This window comes from Poecilia mexicana, unplaced genomic scaffold (genome assembly GCF_051168715.1).
Source record: "Poecilia mexicana isolate PSO_F unplaced genomic scaffold, ASM5116871v1 scaffold_23, whole genome shotgun sequence".
Taxonomy (NCBI): Eukaryota; Metazoa; Chordata; class Actinopteri; order Cyprinodontiformes; family Poeciliidae; genus Poecilia; species Poecilia mexicana.
In genome coordinates, this window is record NW_028263392.1 from 2,798,680 (window position 1) to 2,817,109 (window position 18,430).

Below are 18,430 nucleotides of genomic sequence, written 5' to 3' on the forward strand. Positions count from 1 at the left end.
GATGTTGTCTATTAATAAATGTGTCATTGCTGGTGTTTTTCCGTCTATGACGAATTGATCATCTTCTAGCACACTTAACACCTCTCCCTGCATCGCAGGCTTCATCACATCACAGAGATAAAACTAACAATAGCTACTTACTGTTACTACTACTGATAAAAGTTTATTTCTGCACCTGCAGCAACAGTAGTAGGGCTGAATTAATGATTAATCCAAGTCAATAATCCATCCTACAGATCTGAGTCATACAGGAAGCAGATTTCATCAGACATGCAAGTACAGACAGGAGTTGCACACAATGGAGTGAAGAGTAAGTACAATATGAAGCCACGGTCATGGAACTTCTCCTTAAAACGGACCAAATCTAAATAAAGAGATCTTTGTTGACATGTTATGAAACTTGATAATGTCTTTAAAGCCTGAGCTGCTTGACAAAATGTTCACAGCCTCACATTCATTTTCATTGGTCATGTGAGTGGAGCTAAAAATTACACACATTCCTGCTTTCCTTCATGACGTGGCAACTTTAGGAAGGTTGGGCTGAGGGGCAGGCAAACTAATTTATTCCATCATACATGTAAAAATATAAGGCAAAGGTTGAGTTTGATCTGAGTGATCATGACATAAAAGCTCATGCCGATGAAAAGATGACGATGAATCATGATCTTCAATGAATGAATGGATCAATTCAAAGAAAGTGTCTCATATTGTATGGGAAGCCAGTAGAACAAGTTCTACTGAACAGGTGAAAGAGGGCGGAGTCAGTCAGTTAAACCGACTGCTTCATGTATTTCTCTATTTAAGATGATTTCAGTAGTTCCATTGTTGATGTATATCAGACCGTCTCTCGCTGCTGCTACGAACCTAACAGCTGCGGTCTCTTTGAATAATGCTGAGTTTGTCGCAGACTGTCTCATACGTACCAACAAGAGCCAGTTCTGAGAAGTTTAGGGAAACAAAGCTTTCACTGTTATGGTTGCTTGGATCTAAATGAGTGGGAGTAAAACAGCAGAAGAAGTGCCTTACCTCTGCTAACAAAGCGACTCATCAAAACCACATGGGTGCATATAGGCGCCAGAGAAATCTTCGAGGAATTTTCGGCATGCTTACAAAGAAGACTTAATTACCTATGGTGAGAATAGCAAGAATTTTTAGGTCCTTTGAGTCGGTGAGCCCTCTCTCACTTGATCAGCATTTCCAACAAGAAAAAAAATACTTACCAGTATATTAAAATATTGTGTAATTTTCAGCATAATAAAATTCAAATGTTATGATTTCACCCAACTTTTTTTTTTGGGTGAAAATAAAAATAACATTCTCAGTGTTGTCATCTGGACATGATGAGAGACATGATGCTGCCGATGTCTCCTGTTGCTATTTTTTGCTTTTTGTGGTTCTGACAGGTTAAATGTGTTTCCTATGAAATAAACACATTTCCAAAGAGGCTTATGAGTCATATTTCATACTGTACCTCCTGTTTACTGTAAACTCTGTATGAAACAAATGCAGGCTGGGCGCCTTTCTCATTCATGACACTCCTTTAGAATTTATTTTTACATTTAATACACTGAATTAATTAAGTCATTAAGTAATGCTTAGAAAACCACCCTTTTTCTAGGTGAAAGGAATTAAATCTGACTCAAGCGCATCAACTCTTTGTAATATAATGTGTGTCATATAAAAAGTGGACTTAAAACGTGTTCGTCACTAATTATGGTCTTTAACTCTGTTTGGTTTGAGCAATTCTAATCCTCTGTAAATTGACGGTTAATCACCTGGGATCAGCTATGAATTGTTTGTAATTTTCTTTCATTCACTGTTTCTGGCAGCGTGATTACGGTGGTATTTTATAAAACTGTGGGATTACAAAGAATTCATTAATACTAAATTTGTCATGACTAATAATTAACAGAGTTGTTTTACTGCAGGATGCCATCAACTGATAGGTGGTGATAACTTTGATCCTGAATACGTTTATGATAGTAATTAGTCCATCTAAAGCAATAAAATGTCCTGTTCTCTTCCAAGACTGCTGCTCGACTATCCTACAGTACTACTCTATTTATACAATACAAGCACCGTGCAGTTAAAATTGGGATTTTTCTATTAGGTTACAACAAAGAAGCTAATATTTTTTATCATGCTCTAATATGTTTGAGACATGAGTGCAAAAGGAACCCAGCAAACGTTTGTTAAGCTGAGCCTTTTGTTATGGCAGGCCTGAAACATGGCTCAGTTTCTGAAAGCGCCCATTTTACCATGACAATGAACTAGTGAAAACCTGCCCTGCCTTTAAAGGAATGCAAGCAGGCCTGCGTCAGAACAAGTACCAGGACTGTTCAGAACGAATGTTCGTCCTTCCTCAACCTGTAAAGTAAGTCTATCATAGAAGTATGCAATCTATTTAATGGTAAAGAGAGTCTAAAACAATTTCCATAACAATACTAGCCCTTCAATTCTCATACGTCACAACCAGAAGCTGTAATGTAATATAATGACACAGAGTAGAGCAAGTAGAGATTCCTCAAATGCTCTGAACACCATCCAGCCTGAAATCTAGAGATGTCCACCAACATCAGCCTCAGTGGACACTAGACAACCTTGTTGGACATCCGCAATACGCAAGGACACGTGGCTGTGAGTCTGACAGGCTGGTCTGCAGGATGGGGGTCCCACAGGGAACTCTATGGACACCCCGCAGACTTCTCATTGTACTCCTTGTGTTGCCACCTGCAAAGTTTTCAGCTAACTCTAACATAGTCTACCTCATCACAGGTGACAAAGACTCAGAGTACAGACAAAACTTTGTGAACTGGACCAAACTTCCAGAAAACTGCAAAACACCTGAAACACTGAATTCCTTTAAAGCAAGACAAAAACCCCTCTGTCTGTTACTGGTTTTCGCAATTGTTGACTGTATGATGTGTTTATGATGTTATATGTTTTCACAATGTAAAGCACTTTGAACTGCCTTGTTGCTGAAATGTATTCTAATAGAATCGACTGACTGAAGGTTGAGTGGTGCCAGTGGAACCAGCTCAAGACCGATGAAAGGAAAAACTGAGAAGCTGGTGGATCAAATCTACTCAGCTGCAAATCGAATCGTTCTCAGCTGCCAACAAAGTGGTTCTTTACCTATTTTATCAATGCAGTATATTAATGTGATTTCTAAGAAGTGAATCGTTGATTCTATGAAACAGATTAAATAACATCCTGCAGTATTTAAGGAGTTTAAGGAGTTGCTGAATTCCTCTACTGAAAGGTTTTCATCTCGCCGTTGCATAATGAGGCAAATGTATCAAATCACGTGACCCACTATAATCGTCATATCAGCTGTCTGCATTGTTCTGTGTTGGTTGAAGTCGATATACTCAGTCTATCTTCCCCTGGTAACGCTGCTAGCTGTGGCCTTGTGATTATCAAATGAAAACATAATTTAGATTTTTGAAATTATTTGCTTCTCTTTTCAAAAATGAGTCAAAATCAACAATTTGGAAGGTGGTTGACCTTTTTCTACACAGTTTGAAGCACATGTAATGCAGAATCTAATTAGCCACGACCTTCAGCCACAGAGTGTACCCGATTACCCCAGGGCTAATCACCTCCCCGGCAGCCCTCCATGTTCTTATGTAAGTTCGTCACCCACTGACCGAATAAATAGCTCCCGGCACATCACTTTTAACCCTGCCAGTCTCCCGCTAAGTCCCCCCCTTCAGGGTCCAGGTTGGATCCCAAAAAGCTCTCTTGTCCTCCGGGGGGTTTATTTATTAACTTTTCATATTAACTCCCTGTAGAGTAGAGGTTTCCTTGCTCCCTCACCTGATCCCCGCTGAGTGTTCTTGGAACAATCAACCACGGAGGAGGATATTCATTACAATGTAGACAGACATCTTTTTTTTTTTTTGCCTTTTTTGTTTCCAAGAAAGAGATATCACGATGAGTCTTATCTGGAAAAAAGGTCAATGGGTTTTTGTTCTCTTGTTGGTGAGAGCCAAGCATAAAATGTGAAGATTTGGCTCCGTCCATCATATGGGAGGTAACTGGGTTATTTCCATCAGAAAGAGTGCAGAAGGGGATAAGTGGAGCTTTGGATGCTGGCAAAAGTATGAATTTTAAATTTTGTTTGTGAAGCCCGAACCTTAGCTTTTCAATAGCTGGGATTTTTGCTGGACATGCCTCTGCATATATATGTACATTCCTTTTTCTTGGGGCCAATGGGTGCGTCCAAACAAGCCCTGTTCGACGCTGCCAACACAAAGGAACGTTGTGGTCATCAGACTGTAAAGAAAACAATTGGCCAAAGAGGAAATGAGTTATCTTTTGGGTACCTTGTAATGTCATTCAAACACATACACAAACGATCACACAATGGCAATGTTGATCCTGATCGGACACGAGGACCCCGGAGGATCAGGGTCACTACGTCAACAGGAGTTAGCTAAACATGACCTGCTAACACAGTGGGAAATCCTACAGAGTCCATACAGCCTTATTGTGTACAGATTGCATTTTGTTGCTTTGTCTGTCCAGGTTGGATTTTATGTTATAACCAGTTTTTGAATAGAATTCAATTTCTTCTATTTATTTTAAGAAACATAATGCAATTACAAAAACAAATGTGGTGGAAACACAATTTTAAAGCTGTAAATCTTTTAAAGCTGTGGCGCCTCGCCTCTGGAATGAGCTACCTTGCACCATTCGATCTCTGGATTGTATAGACACTTTTAGGAAACAACTTAAGACCCACTTTTTTAAACTTGCTTTTTAGCGTAATACTGTGTTTTATTGTTTTGTATGTTGCTTTTAATTTATTTATTTTTTACACTTTGTGCAGCACTTTGTGACCTTGGTCTGTGAAAAGCGCTATAGAAATAAAGTTTACTTACTTACTTACAATTAAAAAGTGATTTTTACTTTCACTTCAGACTTTTAATCTTGCATTTTATTTATGAAAAGCAGGACAGATTATGAAGTACTTGGATAATTTATGTCCTGGGAAACACAAGAGTTGGAAAAACTGCACAAATATGTTGGTTAGAAATCACGTTATTCTTTCCTTTCAGTTACTTTTTTCCTTCTGTTGGGCGTAAACAAATCTCATTATCACCAATACAATGATATGTGTATCACTGGTGTAATAACAGTTAGTTAGACCTTAAACTGCATTTATGCATTGCAGTCATAGTGGATACTGAACTCAAGAGTATTGAGGATGAATTTTTGTTGTAATTCAGACTCAGGATTCTGAAAATCCAACTGGAACCCACTGCGATGTCAAAGAGCCGAGAGAATTTTGAAAACACTGATAGATTGTTATTAGCTTGATAATCACTGTTAGCTATTGTCTTACTTGCCAATAGCCTGCTAACAAAAGGACTGCTATTCATCTTGTTTTTGAAGAACTACAATAATTTCACATCTATTCAGAAAACCAAAGACAATAGTCAAACACATAATTAGTACACATAATTTGTCTACAGGTACCATGTACCGTAGTTCCTTTGTCTACAGACAAGGGTGCCATCTTAGCTGAACATCTAGGTAAGCAACCAGGTTGATCCACTGGAAAAAATCTCAGTGCAACTTTATATAAGTTATTAAATTCAGCTTTGTAAAGCCTAGAGGTACCAGAGCATCCCTTCATTTGGGAGCTTTACCTTCGTAATCCTCTTAGTGGTGGGAAAGTGGTTTAACGCGCGCAGTCTTTATGACAGCCACACAAATGGGGGGATCACGTTAGTCTTAGGGGCCCCACAGGGGGCTGGGGGGGGGCACCCGTCTCGCTCTCCGAAAACTTTCCACCCAGGATGGCTCTCTGGTCAGCCATGTGAACCCGTTGACTCTCTGATCGCCTCCATCATGGAGAGAGAGCGAGTCCATGAGGCAGACAGAGGAAGAAGAAATGAGTCAGACGTCAACCGTCAATTAACCTAAACATAGGCTAATTGACTGTTAGCTGACTATCACCGTTAACCCCCCCGCCTCCCACATTGAATGGTGTACGCATATAAATGACGTTCATTTATAATTTAGCATGTACTCTTTGGCTACAGAAGCTAAGCTGCTGTTTGCCACAGGAGTCTAATTACTTTGGTTTAGAGCTATGATTCACATCATCATTTATAGGTGCTCAACATTATAATCAACTGTAGTTAATAGTTGGCGAACAAATGTCAGTAAATGTCAAAAAGTTCACATAACATGTTTTTTTAAAAATCAGTTCCAGTTTAGCCAGAGCGAGTGTTTTTCTTACATGTAACATAATAAGACACACAGATGTGCTTTCAGGTTGGAAAGACGTATAAAGTGTGAAATCACTCATCGCAGCTTCACGGCTCACACGGCTCCTGCTGCTTGGCTTTGTGTTGCTATACGTGTGTGTTTGTGTATCTGTCCATGATCCTGTAGTTCTTCAAACATAAAGCCAGTCTCAACATTTCACTGTTCACCAGCGGGGAAAGGACAGAGAAACAAAAGGAAACACAAAGGTGACTTGGTTCAGTCTGCGGCGTAACATCGGGGCACTGTGTGGGCAAAGGTGTCAGTTTAAAGCAGTCTGTGGTGTATCATTCATTGATGGTACAGTCGTTTACACTCTCACACACAAACACTAACCTTTATTTAGACAGGTTGATTAGCTTTGATACTCATCAGCTACTTTATCAGGTATACCTGTGTAATTGTTTTGTAATTGTTTAGATACACGATGAATTAGCCAACCATATGACAACAACTTCAACGCCTTTGGTGACCTAAAGGACGGCAGCCATGATGATGTCTGAGCTCAGAGGAGGATTTTGTTCCAGCCAAGGCCTGTGGAATGCCATCTGTCACTGCAAAATATGTTGAACCCTAAAACAGACGGACTTCATTACCACTCCATGTTCTGTCAGCGTAGAACAGGAAACCGAGGCACTGCCTCGCCAAAGCTGAACAACAAAAGAACGCAAGCCTCCATTTTAGGTCTGGGCCAGTCAGATGGTAGGGTGAGACTTTTTTGGAAAGCAGATTCCTTTTCGTGGCGGCATCTTGTTGCTGGAAATATTTTTGTAAAAAAGTAAACGCATCCTCGAAGCCAATCCTCGAGCCGGTTAAGATATCTGCCTCATCAGATGAGTTGGTGAATCTGCTGACCGCGTGAGTGCCCCGTCTAAATTTGAAAACTGCGAGATCTGAAAATGACAGGGATATGACATCTTACATCTTATTGCACAATTCATAATCTGAGGTTAAATTTAAGCTTTTTTCATTCTTGGTGGAGCTAGCTCATGATTTGAAAGGTTATCTGGTTACAAATCAGATTGATACAACTAGCAGGGTTAACCAAGCTGAAACTGTGTAGCAACAAGGAAGTTGTTGGGTTGAGCAGAACAGCAACAAAGTTAATAATTTCTAATGAAATTGTGAACAGTATCTTCTAACAAAGCATGTGATCCCTCTGACATGAACATTTTCAGCTTGTGTTGCTAATGTCAACAGTCGCTGTATGGCTCACTAGCGCGTTAGCTTCCACTGTTCTGAGGATCTACTTACTTTTCAACAAGCTACCACTTGCTGAATTTCCTTGTGCACAAATATTTGTCTATGATGCGTAGGCGGGGCTTTGGAGGAATTGTAGTCGGTGACTTTGCAGAAGAGCAATGCATTCAACATGTTAGAATGACACTCTATTTCTGAACTGTGATGCTGTGAGCCAGCTGCACGTTGCCCGAAAAAACAAAAACAAACCGTCATCCCTCTACGACTTCCTGTTGTGTTTTTTGTCGTTTTCGCCGGTTGTAGCATCCTTTAATTCATCAAGAAAATGTACTTTTGGAATTTCAATTAGCAATTTTATGGTAAATGGAAACACAGCTACTGATCTTTCTGCTGCAGGTAAGGGAATGTAACGGATAACAAACAAACAGAAGTAACCATTTAAGGAAATGATCCAATTGGAGGTCAGAATTCCAGTGGAAGAGCAGCACTCCCATGATGCTCTCCATCCACAGTCAGATCCCACCTCTTCCTTCCATTGTTCATGTCAATAAAATTCTTCTGCATCCTGAACCTGCATTCCATCCACACGCACAAAGACGTACGACACCTAAAATATTACATTGACAATGTGGCTGAATGTACAAGTCTGTCAGGATTTATCAACGCATTGCTGGAGAGTCAAAAGACTTCTCAAATTCTCCCGTTAACCATTCAGTTTGGATGTATGTTGTTCACGTAAAGAGAAAAGCAAACCCTAATCAGATCCTTACAGCTTCCTGTCTTGTTTGCTGAGATCAACTCGGCACAGGACATGCAACCCGAAATGCCTTCAGTATGATGGTTTCCGGAGTTAAAAAGGAAGTAAACAGCTTCCTGATGCAAGAAAGAGGTGTCTGCTGCCTGTAAATGATCTGACTGAGGCGGCCGCCGTGTCAGAGCGAGCTGCTCCAACATTTACAGGACTGCATGTTATGTTTTTAATAGGCTTTGTAGTTTTCCAAGGCATTGCATTATTAATTAGTTCCCGCCACAAAGTAGTTCCAGAAAGGTATTTGAGAGCGGTTCTGATCACATGATTATAAATAGGATTTAGCATAATGTCCTTATTCATAATTATAAATTACCTACCAAAGCCTCATAGAGGATTAGACCTGGACGGATAAAAATATATTTAAGGAAGTAATTCATTTAGTAAGAATCCACCAAGCTGCTATGTGCAAACGGAACGGCAGGATAAATTGAGTCTGGTGACAGAATGGGCGCAGCAGTTTTAGTGCATCGAACCTATTCTTGGACGTGACTTTTTTTCCCCCCCAAGAGTCCTTTCATGTTCTTCATGCGTACATGCTACTATGAGTGCAGGTATTCGACAGAGCGGTGTGACAGAGCATGCGTGATGGATGGGTTTTGTTGTGTGCGCGCTAACCTCCGGGCCCGGCTGTGTTGGCCGAGCACACACGTGTAAAGTTTAATCAGGCTCGGGAATATAGTTATGCAATGCAAGAGGTTTTTCCACAGAAAAAGTTTTTATCTCCCCCCCCCACAAAAAAACAAACCAACACAAAAGCAAACAAACACGTCTAAAAGAAGAACCACTATCGCAGCTTACATAAGAGGAGATGGTTACTATGGCTGCGGTAGCAGCGAAGGTCAGTATATTCCCTTTGATGGTCGTGTGTTTGTTATTTCTCAACTTATGTGAACTGAAAGCAAAATGACTGAAATGTGTAGCCTACTTCACATCCCACTCCAACTCACTAAACTTCCTGTTTATTTAATGAAAATACCTAATATTAGTAGCAACCACTGCACACTGACAGCTACAGTGAATCAGAAAATTATTAATAACCCTTTAACCTTTTCACATTTTGTGTGAAGATGAAAAGGAACCATACATGCAACCCCCATTGGGAAACATGGTGAAGACAGCATCATGCTGTGGGAATGCTTCTCTTCAGCAGGCATAGTCATACTGGATGTTATCGTTTACACACGGACATCTTTTGTGCATGTGCACAATGCTGTAGGGCAGAAAGATGATTCTTTTACACACCTTCCATAGCCGCGCTGCTGCGGTAAAACAATTCCATTAACTAAATAAAACCTGCAGATATAGGTGTTATTCATTTCATGTAGTGAACCGCTGTAAAAGGAAAAAATAATGCAGAAAAAGTGTCTTGATGTGCAAATTGGTTCCAGTGCCGCTGTGTGGGAACATTCTTGTCTTTGGAAGACCATTTCCTAAGACTTTCACTCTGTTCCCCGTCCTGCAGAGTGTAACAATGCCGTAACTCAGATGGATCTGCAGTAACACCCAGAGCTCTCATGCTGTGTGTTTGCGTACTCTCCATCTTCACTTGCATCGTAAAATCTCTTGGGGTTTCTTGTATCAGTGAGCTCAGTCAGATTTAACTCACAAATTCCAGATACAGAAAGGCAACCAGGGTTCACTGGTTTAAGCATTCCTTTGGTCATAAACCACATTTACAGAACAGTCATCTTTAGCAGAAAGGCATTTTAATGAAAGATTAACACCTGACTAATCTTTTACCTTCCTTAGTACAGGATGTCTTTAGGATTACTCTGGTTGGTGTTGGAGACTAAAGAAGGATTCTCGTTGTTTTCAGCCATGTGCGTTTCGTATTCATGCAGAAGGGCTGTGTTATTCTAGATTTATCTTTACCACCACCAGCAGCAGCAGCAGCAGCAGCAGCAGCAGCACATAAAACTGGATAGTTTTCAATCTGCTGCTCAACCACGGAACTGTGACATTTGTTGTCCTTTTTTGAGCTTTACATCATGTTAATCTTAATCCCTCGTCAAAAACACACCTGGAGTGTTGCTTTGATTCTTTCACGCATGTTTGAGAAATCCTTTCATCTCCATGGCAACCATTTAGCTATGCAAAACACATGGGTGGACCTAGCTCCGCCTTCTTGGAACTGCGGTTTCCAAGCTTCTGAGCTTCTGCCTCACAGAGCAGCTCCTCCTCCACTCAGCTCCTTCAGACTAGCCAGCAGCAATTAGCAAACACCTGGTGGAACTGGGGATCTGCTGAGCTCATTATATGAGCTACTTCTGGTCAAAACATTAATAGAGGAGCCATGTTGTAAAGACTTCCTGGAGGCGGAGTATCCAAAAGAGTAGGAGTTTCTTAAAGAAACAGAGACCCAATTTCACGTCGTTGAAATATGAAAAATTACATAAACATCTATTTAACTTCAATAAATTATGACGTCCGATTTCTCTCAAGTCATATTTGACGTATACAGCATATTTATAACAACCGAAGGTAACAGTTTATAGATTTAGCTATAAAATGATACTTTGTGGATGAAAAACACATAACACCGCCCCTATAATTCTCTTGTTTCTGTGTGATTCACACTATTGTGAATTGTTCCTATATAAGTCCAACTGATGACTGGGTCTCCGCTGCCATCCCTGGATGTGTGAGTAAGCGTGTTGCCAAAATAAGTCTACCCTCTCATTGTCAAAGTGTTGTGAACACCGTGGCTTAGCGTAAACTTTGGACGCTTGAATCGCTCGCTTGTTCTCAGCTCAGATGTTTACCTGTAAGCTGAACAAACGTCACGGAAACACACCTCCTGCTCTTACATTTCACAACATACCTTTGGCCCGGAGGGAAAGTTTGACCTCAGCATATTACCAAAGAACAGGTGTGGAATAAACATCCATCTAAACCTCTAGTGCACCACTGTTGCATATTAATGTAACGGCTCCACACGTGTTGAGGAAAACACTGAGACCAGGCGCTGCAGTTTGACCTGCTGGTGCTGAGTCATGCCAGGTTGCACACAGGTTGGATTACCTGCAGGAAAAGACACATGCAGCTTCTGAACAGGACTCCAGCTGAGCAAACACAGACCCAGAACCAGTCCTCATGAGAACTCATTTGGATGTGTTCCAGTACCAGATCATTCCTGTCCTTATTCCTGTTTGCTTTAATAAAGCAGACTCCAAGGCTCAGACGTTCTGAAGCCTCTGAACCGTCGCGGACAATATTTCCTCCTGGCTGTTTGCGTCCCTCACATGAAAGCAGCACATTTAAGCTCCTCAAAATGATAAATCCTGACTTTTTGTTTTGTGGGTCCTTTAAATCTATATAAGTCTCCTTCCTGGTCGGGATGGAGGCTGGCACCAGGGGTGAGTCTAGATTGTTTCCTTTGAAAATCTTAGGAGGGATGGTACGGTAGATCTCATCTAAATGCACTGCAGTCTTAGATTATAATAAACAGAAAACCATAATTTGAATAATAAAAACTATTTAACCAGACAAAACACATGGATCTGCTTAGCCTTTGAAAACTATGCAGTAGAATTGTTTAAGGTGGATCATTTTTTTAAGTCACATGATTAGCTTACCGTAACTTAACTGTACGCAGCTCTATTTTTAGTACTGTTATGCTAACTCTATTCAGCTTACTTATCAACTTAAAGTTCAAATATTGAACCATTATAGACTGTAAGTTGCCAAATAACTTTAATTACCCCGTTTCTCCTTTATAAAGAGTTTGTTTGTGCGCAGTTGTAGTCTGAGGCTGAAGAGACTGGAGATGGAAATTAGCCACTTGGCTACAATCTCATGTATTAGTTCATTTATAATGCCCCATTTAAAAAAAAACAAATAAACTTCAAGCAATCAACAAAAAAATTAATAATTAATGGAAGTTGTAAAACAACAAAAGAAGGATTTCTGTCATTTACTGACAGAGCTTTGACAAAACGCTATTCTGGATATGAACAAACTGGTTGGTAGCTCTGGTGGGCGTGGCCAGATAGGTTGGCCAATCAAATTTCAAGGGTAGCGGGAGGGTTAAACCCACCTCAAAGTTTATAGATGTCCATAAACTTTGTCCAAGTTCTGTCCTTGGCTTTTTAACAACTTAAAAAGCTTAACTTAGAGGAAATCTAGAAGCAACAGAATAAAAGACAGAATTTTGATAATATATCAAACTTAGAGGAAAAAGTATCAGTATTGGCATCAATGATATTGGCCCTGTATTTATTTCGTATCAGACACCAAAATATCATCACCTTTCTAAAATAATGGCCCAAGTAATTTTTTCCCAAAAATATTTTATTTATTTACTTTTTTGCCTAAAACATCTTTTGGCAAAAAAAAAAAAAAAAAAAAGACTTGGGCCATTATTTCAGGAAGGTGCAGCGATGCACAACTCTATTGACCCTCAACAAACAAACAGCTAAATACACACAGCCAAAAAAAGCGAACCAAGTTACAAAATGCTCTCTGGTCTCCAGCCAGCATCTGTCAGTTGTTTGTTTGAAGCAGGATTTAGAGGAGAGTCAGAATTCACTTTAAATTCTTGAATCTGAGTGGGATTCAACAGGTCAGAGCACTCATACACAAAAAATTTAACTGTAGAGGAAACAATGTCATCCTTCTAAAGAATGTTGTCATGTATAATTTGTCACCACTGACAAAAACAACTCTTCCAACAGTGAACTTTGACCTGAACCATGGGGTCAAACAGGAATCATTTCCTGGATGAGTTGCCCAATCATTGTTTGGATGTTAGTTCATAACGTTAACTCTGCCTATCAGTCGAACAAATGAATCATGGAAGTTTTGACACTCTGGGATCTTTATTGTTCTTTCAGGAAACGCCTATTAATGACTGACAATAAAGATGAAATAATGCAAGCAATAAGATCAGTACCTCTGTAATCTGTATAAATAAAGGTGAAATAATAAAAATCATTCTGTAATAAGTATATCATTCAAAGGGAGATGGTGTTACATTTTACTGTAATTTACAGTAAAATGTTTAAGGGTGTGTATTTATAGCACCAAGCATGTAATGATTAGCAGGTTAGCTAGTTTGGGATCAAAAGTGAAAATGAAATGTAAATAAAATTATTTAACAGATGAAGTATTGTGATTATGTTGGGCTTTGTGTGTAGAAAGCCATGGGGTCAAACAGGAATCATTTCTGTTTGAAATCATTCCTGTCATTCCTGGATGACAGGAATGATTTCCTGTCATCCAGGAAATCATTTCCTGGATGACTGTTTCACTTGATTGTGATACTTAATCACAATCAAGTATTGTGATTATGTTGGGCTTTGTGTGTAGAGTAGTAGTAGATTGTCTGTTACCTTAACATGTTTGTATCAAGAAATTTGATGTGATGTCATAAATTCAAATTCAAAAATACTACATTTATCCCAAAGAGATAATAAATATAGTTGTTAATTTAAATTTAATTACAGAATGTTAAAATATAAAATAAAAGGTGTTTGAGCTTTTCTTAATTCTGGAGGACATCTATTCAGTTTCCGTTCCTCATATTAGCTGCTCTTGGACTTGGAGCAGCATCCTTCTTACACCTCTATAAACTCAAACAGTGTCATTTTCTTCCAGTCTCTGTTCAGTCTCCATGGCAACCAACTCCAATCCTGGCTAATGGATGGTGCTGGTAGTCTGCAACAGTTGTCTTACTGCACTCAGTGCAGGATTGACCCCATCTGACAGCAGAGCCGCTGCTTTGTTGTCTGGATGGAAGGATGCTAGCTGCCAGGCCGCTGCTATGTCCAGCTGGATTCATACAAAACTCCGTGAAGCAGAAACTCAGACAAAAAGTTTATTTGAGGGCGTACATGTGGTGTGACTACTTCCAATCATCCATCCACTGTCTGCTACTTATCGGAAATCAGGTCATGGTGGTAACTGGCCTAGAATACCAACCCAAACCAGAGTTTCCAATCTGTACGTTCCAGGAGTAACCCACAGACTCTATGTTGAGGTTGTGGACACAGTTATTGTTTCATTCATTTAGGAACACAAATATAAGCCTTATTCAGTTCTACAACACCCATCTGGACTGGACAACCAAACCCCCAGGACTTCCCTCTACAGTTCTACAGGAGAACAGAACTGACCCATGGCCAGGATGAAAGGCACACTGCCCTGCTGAGTTCTGGAGTCCATAATCGGTCAACCTGGAGTGAGACACCCAGAGACTCTGAGAAGTGTGATCCCTTCACATGCAGTACAGTGCTATAAATAATCCAGCCGTTTAGCAAATGAGCCAACATTAGCCGTTGAAAGAAGTGATAGTTGCTTTCTGAAGTGTAGCTTGAAGCTGTGATCAGCTAAAGGTTCTGCTGCCTATTGTCAGTACGGACAACCTTTAACTGTCCCGTTGTGTCGTAATTTAACGATGGAAGATCATTGGAACAGATTCAAAGATGATCTTTACCACTCTACTCTAGTCCACGCAAATAACTACCCTCAAGAAATTCCCTTTGGTTGGACTTGCAGTTAGTCCTGGACAAAACAACACAAACATGCAAAGAGTTGCTAACCGCAGGTAAGACAACCAATAGCCTCTAAACACAACCTGTCTTCAAAGAAAAACCAAACCCTGAATCATCCCTATGAGATCACGTCTTAACCGTAATGCTAACCCTGTCATTGTTTCTATTACAAGTTACCATTTATCTGAACAAACTGAAGAGTGTGTACTTGGGACTGGATGCAGCAAACACATTTGATAACTTTCTTGGCCCGACAGTAGCATGTGAAAGAGTGTCCGCTATCCGTCTGAACACGTAGCAAATGCCTAGAGCTTTTGCTGAAAGGCTGGGACGTGTTTGGATGCAAAATGACTCAACTTTGACGTAGGATTGGAATAAATTCACCTGAAAAGTTTATTGAAGAAAGACTTAAGGACCCACATCTGACTCATGACGCCAAATGGAGATTATGTGAGACACACTTAAGCTGTTGAACTCTGTTGACCAAAACCGCGTGGTCCTTAAAGATTCAGACAGGTCAGAGCTTTGATCTCTTTGTGTATGCGTCAGGCTGAGTGGTTGTTCTGTTACACCTGGATGTGGTTTCTCTCACCATGTTGATATCTCTGCCGCTGTGTGAGTCGAGTGCCGTCCAGCACCTTGCAGTCAGAGCAAATCAAAGAGCCAACTTGGATGGCTGACACTTTACAGTGTTAGGAGGAGGGCCGGTCAATCCAAAAGAACTTGGTGTACTGCCATGTATTCAACGTTTCCCTTTGGTCATTTATGTAGGTATTTATGTCATAAAATTTGCCCATTTTTAAAAAACATTAATTTTTATCCCTCTAGTCTCAGAGGGAATGACTTGTGTCACCCAATGACGAAACTGTTCCAATCTGGCTGTAAAAATAGTTTGACAACTTGGACAAAAAACTGACAGCTTGACTGAAAATAGTAATAATCCTTCAGCAGAAAGCGAAACATATTTTCTAGACAGTAGGTAAGATACTTTTGTGTTAAAGTCATGGGAGAGTATCATCCGTTTACATGATGGAATATTTAAATTAAAACTGGCTTTGAAAGCAAAGTTGTGTGTTTTTAACATCAGATTGATCCAGGTGCCTGTGTATGGTAGGCACGCCCAATTTTATAGGCTGGACCTTCTGGCACTGTGTTAATTAATTTGGTCAAGATTTTATGTCGCAGACAGGAACTCATGAGTTTCATTTGGTTAATATAAATCTAGGTAAGGAAAAAGCTCACATGGGATTCATCAAGGCTCCCTTCTCAGACCACTTTTGTTCAAAATCTTGCACTTTGCTGATGACACACAATTTTCCATTTTTTTCTGTCACTACTGGGTCACGGCCTCTTACAATCTCTGATTTTAGGGTGTTCATGATATTGAGTTGATAGACCAGCGTAAGCTTTAGCTTAATACAGAAAAAAACTGACGTCAAAATATCTTTGGTTTCAAAACTGCAAAGTCATAGTTCAGATTGAAACTGCACTTAAAAACCGAACTAAAAACCAGGACCATGGGGAAACCATGAACAGTACGGTCTAGACTAACATAAATGAATCTGGTCAGAAGTGCCTCGATATGCAGACAGCTCAAACCTTGAGGAAGATTGACTGCTGGAATGAAGAACAGGTGAGTCTAATTAACAGAATGTGGAACAGCTGTGAGGAAGGATGAGACGTTAGGAAGCTCACACACAGCTGTGTCAACATTATACACTTATTGACAGAATCTAAAACAAAACCGCCCACTGACAACTAAAAATTATTCAAAGTAAGATTGAAAGCTTCCTTTTAGGAAAGAGTGTCGAAAGAATTTTAAGGTTCTGATCTGTCCTTTCAGCTTTTAGCGTCTCTGTTCTTGACTGGAATACAACTCCTCTCACTTTTATATACATATATGTGTCAAACTAACGTGACTGCAGTTTGTAGAATGATGCTGCTGAGAATTTTTCCCACACAGACAGTAGGTTAGTAACGGTGACTTTATTCCTGGAATTTACCCCCCGTACAGAACAGCACAGTTAATCCTAATAAAAAGAAGATTTGGGGGGTGAGGGATGAAGGGAGGAAGAGAGAAGGAGTAGTGTGTGTGTGGGTGTGTGTGTGTAGGTCGGAGTCAAAGAGGTCAGATGAGAAATAACGACAGCCAACTACTGGAATCAGGAAAAGAGAACAGCATAGATCTGCTGGTCTTTTGTCACAAATACGACACCAGACACGTCTAAGTTTGATCCAAATGTTTAGTTAAAAACAAAGTTAAAAATCTAAACCCACATATTGCCAGTCCATTCAATAAACAGTCATTTTCACTTCACATGGGAAAGTCCAAACAGATTAACAGCAACTGAGCTTTTCAGTGCCATTCATTCACCTTGAACTTTTCACATTTTGTCACATTCCAACCACAAACTACAATGTATTTGATTAGGATTTTTGTTTGATGACCCAACAGACTGTAGGGCGTAGCTGGTGTTTTTCCATATATGTATTATGGGTGTTCAACAGTAGTTTAGGTTTAGTTAGTACTGATCAGGAGGCGTCATACTTTTTCCACTCATTAATGAATATTTGGGAAAAACAGAATGATTATCCGTGCGATTTCCCCGATTTAACTGGGACATTACGAGGAAGTATGAAACATCCAGAGTAGATGCAGGATACAGGTTTAACTACGCAAATTGGAATTACTGAAGGGAAAGACAAAGAAGAGGACAGGATGGCACGGCGTTTTTGAACGACTTAATGGCAAACCTATTAATATGTGATTTTAATTGTTTCTTATTCAATGGAAACAACGCAATTGAAAATTAATAACATGAAGGGCATTCATGGTATTAATGAATACCATGATTACCAGTAATGAGTTACTGCACTTTAATGAGTGCATTAAAGTTTCTCAGAGTGTATAAAGCATTCTTCAGCATTTCAGAGAAACTCGTTGTGTGGGAGTTAATAATGAATCCTCTCACAAGCAGTAAAAACAACGAGGTTCACATTCTGTCAACAGGTACAGTACTGTAAAAACTAATTGTCCCCTCCAAAGATTTACTCTATTTTTCTTTTTTTTCTTTGTCGTTTCAAATAATCGAAAAACCATTCACACTGGGTAAGACACAATGCAGTCCGAGCAGGATGGTGGATCGGTAACGTGTTCTTAGTAGCAAGATGTATCGCCTTTGGTGATATATATATATATTCTATATATTTAAAAAAAAAACTGCCTAAATCTGCAAGGGGACAAACACATTTTAACAGCATTGCATCTACAAAACCCTTTTAAGCAAACCTAAAGGCGAACCTGGCGATTCTCCAAATGTGGGCCACTATTACACCATTCAGCTGGGACAGGACATATCATATGGGACGGGACATATCATATCATGTCCCGTCATCTAAAGGACAGCTGCTGGTGCAGCAGCTCCAGCTGAGACCGGTCGTCGCTGGCTGAGATGTTCAGCTGCGTTCGCGTTGCAGAAATCTTGGCTCCAGACAAAACCTGGTGGTGACCCACTAACTGAAATAGAAATGCACTTCAGGTGTGGAGACGCGGGGCCGGGGCCGGGGCCGGGGCAGAGGCGTTTAGCAGTTACCAACGTGGTGCAGCACCCATGAGACGAGGTGTTCGGGTAAAAAAAAACCCTGCATA

The 18,430-nt window shown here is 40.1% G+C and overlaps 1 protein-coding gene across 1 annotated transcript in view; it reads left to right on the forward strand.

Moving 5' to 3' along the window:
- The window catches only part of LOC106931789 (uncharacterized), a 70,912-nt gene that overhangs the window by 42,517 nt on the left and 9,965 nt on the right, over positions 1–18,430 (forward strand). The gene's annotated exons all lie outside the window — the stretch shown is intronic.